Source organism: Enhydra lutris, unplaced genomic scaffold (assembly GCF_002288905.1).
Source record: "Enhydra lutris kenyoni isolate GAN:26980312 unplaced genomic scaffold, ASM228890v2 scaffoldscaffold37, whole genome shotgun sequence".
NCBI classification, from domain to species: Eukaryota; Metazoa; Chordata; class Mammalia; order Carnivora; family Mustelidae; genus Enhydra; species Enhydra lutris.
In genome coordinates this window covers 25885302-25889648 of record NW_019154121.1, presented here as the reverse complement: position 1 = coordinate 25889648, position 4347 = coordinate 25885302, and positions in this window count along the sequence as shown.

Here is a 4347-nt window from a genome sequence, read left to right as displayed (position 1 = left end):
CCCGCCCGGCCCTGCCTTCCCCGCCCGGGCTCGCGCGGCTGCTTGGGGCGCGAGGATGCAGCGGAGGTGGTGCGGCCGGCCGGCGAGGCTGGGAGGCGGCGGACAGGCTCAGCGGCGCTCGGCCCGCAGCGGCCCCTCAGCTGGCGCTTTGTGGACACCGAGCGCACCCTGGGAACGGCTCCGGCCTAGACGCGCCGCCCGCCCGTCGCCGCAGCGCGCCCCCTGCCGGCCCCGGCGGCCACTTCCGTCCCCGCGGCTGCGGAGCGGCGCCCGCGGGTGGTTTGCTCGCTTACCCCCGGAGGCTTTCGCACTGAAGAGTCAGGGCCCAGCCCCAAACCCGGGCTCTCTCTGGGGCGCGCTTTTCTTCCCGAAGCCCCACTTAGCGAGCACCGCCCGAAGGGAGGCGGGAGGGCGGGAGGGCAGCCCAGCTTGGAACGGCGGCGGTGGGCGGGGCGCGAGAGCGAAACCGGCCGGAGGGAGCCGGTGAGTTGCACCGAGTAGCCCAAATCCGTGATGGGCGGACGTTCCTCGTTTGCAGAAACAGCAAATGCGTCGAGCGCGGGGTGGCGGCTCGCGTCGCACGCGGCCCCTGTTCGGGCCCAAACTGAAGTCTACAGTCGTCTTGACCTCTCGGATTATTGAGGTTGTCGTTTGCGGGGTCTGTACTAGTGGATGGGGAGAGCACGGCGTTGTCTGCGGAGGCTGTGTGTTTCGGGTTGACAGAGTGTGAGGCGCGGTTAGGATAAACCCTGAGTTTCCAGCTCAGTCCTCATTTCAAACATGCCCAGAATGATTGAAGATCTTCCCAAACCCGATTTCTACAAATGAATCAAGTCAATGTCCATAACAAAGTACCAGATCACTAAAGTGTGAGACCGTCCCGTTGGGACACCTGCTCTTGGGCGCACGAGCTATTTTCACAGTGTAGTCACACCTGCAGTGTGAAGTCGGCCGGAAATATATTTTGGTCAAATGGTGAATGTTTGATAGTTAAAAATCGCTATTCTGTCAATGAGAATGTCGCCATAACAGAGTGAACTTGCAGAAAGTAAAGAAAAAATGCGAACTTTCTTGTAAAGGAAATTCATTTTTCTGATCATTAAAAACGTAGTAGTTGGGCTCCTGGGTGGCTCTGTTGAGCGACTGCCTCCAGCTCAGGTCATGATCCTGCAGTCCCAGAATTGCGTCCCGCATGGGGCTTCCAGCTCAGCAGGGAGTCAGCTTCTCCCTCTGACCCTCACCCCTCTCATGCTCTCTCTCTCTCTCTCTCTCTCTCCTCTCTCTCTCTCTCAAATAAATAAATAAAATCTGTTTTTTAAAAAGTGGTAGCTAAAATGTTAAAGTTTGACCTTGTAAGGCAAGAACAGCCATTTCTCAGCCCTGGAGACTGCTGGCTGTTCTTATGGCCAACAAAAAGGAACATTTGCATTACTAACTAAGACCCTTCTAACTGAGCTTCATGGAGTAACAAAGGCTACTTCTGCCAGTAATATGGTAATACTGCCACCAGTTTATTTTGTTTCTTCCTCTAATGGGAAATTATTATGGTAAAGACTTTGGTCCTTTTTAATTCTTGGTCTTGATAATTTCTTGGGCAATGACCTGATTCCATGGAAACAATTTCACAGACTGCAGTTTTGTGTATTTTCAAGAAGATGCATGATATTTTCAGAAGCAGATTTAAGATGGTCGTATTCATATTTTAATGTCTAATTTCTAATATTCTTGTCCGTTCTTGCCGCTATGCACAATCACTAGAGAAAAATTTGTCCATAAAGTTTGGGTGGATCTAGAAATAGGACGATGAAGCAATTTAATTATTCTCAAGAAAATAATCAAAGTTTCCATTTGTATCTTGGCTTTCCTTTCATGCACACTGATTTCAGCTTCTTCCCTGGAGTAGAATCAAAGAAAGATCTTTTCAGCAAGGTAATCATCATGCAGGAAATACACTCTTAAGGCACATCAATTTATTCAGCAAGTTACAATAAACTGCTTCCTATGTAACCAATCATTGGTTATTAGTATGTTGGTAATATTGGTAATGTTCCTTGGGAAATACAAAATTAAGGCCTTATTGATTAGCCTTTGAAAGACATAATAGCTGCTGTTCCACCTTGGTTAAATATCTTGTATATGTATGTGACAAGACAATTTCACAATCTCTTTTGTATTGTATAATTTGTTATGGGGTGAAGAAAAATTATGGAAGGGGTCTAAAATCTTTCTGCTTTGCAGCCAGTCACCTTTTATTATGTCTTTTAAAGCTATAACAATTTTTCTGAATATAAAACTGAAAGGTGTGAACAAATTACAGAATGTTTGTGCTCGGAGCCTTTACCAAATTTGTTGTATAGTCAATGATAATTTTGTATACTTGTCTTTACTGATTTATATTCCAAAAATATTTCTCAAAGTCAGGTTCACTGTGAGACACGAAAATCGTCCATTACAGAGAGAATGTAATCCTCTATGTTGTCAAATCTAAAAATAAATCTAAAAATAAGTTAAACCTTGTGTCCAGATGTCACACCATATAATTTGGGAGCACATTCAGCGTTTTCATTAACCTTTTTGTGCATAACAAAATATAAACCAGGAAAAGGATTTTAGGAATGTTTTCTAAAATGAAACAATATTTAGAATCCATAGCTTAAGGTAACCCTTTCGGATTCCTTCCCTCTTTGGGAGCTTTGTACTATCACTCAATAAACTTTGCTTTACTATCACTCAATAAACCTTGCTTTGATACCCACCAAAAAAGAAAAAAAAGAAAAAAATAGAATCCATATCTTCAGCAAATCTCAAATATCCTTTCTCTTCCACTGCTGAAATGTTTTGTTTGGTTTTTGTTCTTTTTTTTTTTTTTTTTTTAAGATTTCATTTGGGTGGCTCAGTTGGTTAAGTGTCTACCTTCGGCTCAGGTCATGATCCCAGGATCCTGGGATCAAGTCCCACGTTGTCTCCCTGCTCAGTGGGGAGCCTGCTTCTCCTTCTTGCTCTGGCCTGCCCAACCATACCCCTCATTCCCTCTCTCCTCTGTCTCAAATAAATAAGCAAAATATTTATTTACTTACTTGCTTAAATTTTATTTATTTATTTGTTTGTTAGAGAGAGACACAGAGAGGGAACACAAGCTTGGGGAGTGGGAGAGGAAGAAGCAGGCTTCCTGCAGATCAGAGGGCCTAATGCAGGGCTCGATCCCAGGACCCTGGGACAACGATCTGAGCCGAAGGCAGACACCCAACGGCTGAGCCACCCAGGCACCCTTAAATAACTCTTTAAAAAAAATAAAGATTTTATTTATTTATGAGCGAGAGAGAGCGTGATCGTGGGAGAGAGAAAGTATGAACAGGGGGAGGGGGAGGGGCAGAGAGAGAAGCAGGGAATCATGGTGAGCAGCGAGCCCTTGTAGAGCTCGATCCCAGGACCCCAGGATCATGACCTGAACCAAAGGTGGACAGTTAAGTAACAGAGTCACCCAGGCACCCCAGCTGAAATGGTTATTAATCCATTGCAACTATTTCTACAAGCCTTGAAAAGGCTTCACAGATACCATTAGGTATTGTCTTATTAAAAGCATTCTCGGGGTGCCTGGGTGGCTCAGTGGGTTAAAGCTTCTGCCTTCTGCTCAGGTCATGGTCTCAGGGTCCTGGGATTGAGCCCTGCATCAGGCTCTCTGCTCAGCAGGGAGCCTGCTTCCCCTTTCTCTCTGCCTACTTGTGATCTTGTTAGGGTCCGTGTTCAAAGGAGCGAGACTGATACAAAGCGAAGGTCAAGCAAAGCTTTATTTCGTGCCAAGCGTCCAGAATCAAACCCACAGGTTGGGGCCACCTCTTACAGAGAGGGTGACCACTCCCAGCCTTACAGACTAACTTTTATAGAGCAAAGGCCATGTGGTTGAGCCTGGCCACACACAGGTGGCCAATGAGATTGTAACACACAGAGAAAGTTTCGTAGTCATGCTAGGTTCCACACGGGTGGCCAATTGAATTACAATTCACCCTGTAGTAGCTATTTGAACTAGCCTATCACCTTAGTCAGAATTGGTGCCCAAAAGGCGCCCAAAAGGCGGGGCCCACATTCTTTACGGAGAGAGTGATTGGATGTCTCCACCTGGCCTGACTCATCCTTGCATTTGGGCTCTGTTTTCTCCACCTGACCTGACCCGCCCTTGTATTTGGGCTCTGTTATCAGGGACTGGTCGACCATATTTTACTGCATAAACAACAAAATGGCTGTTTAATCCGAGATGGAATCGTTCTGGCTAAGTAGGCCCTTACAATCTCTCTCTGTCAAATAAATAAATAAAATCTTTTAAAAAAAAGGCATTCTTGGGACGCCTGG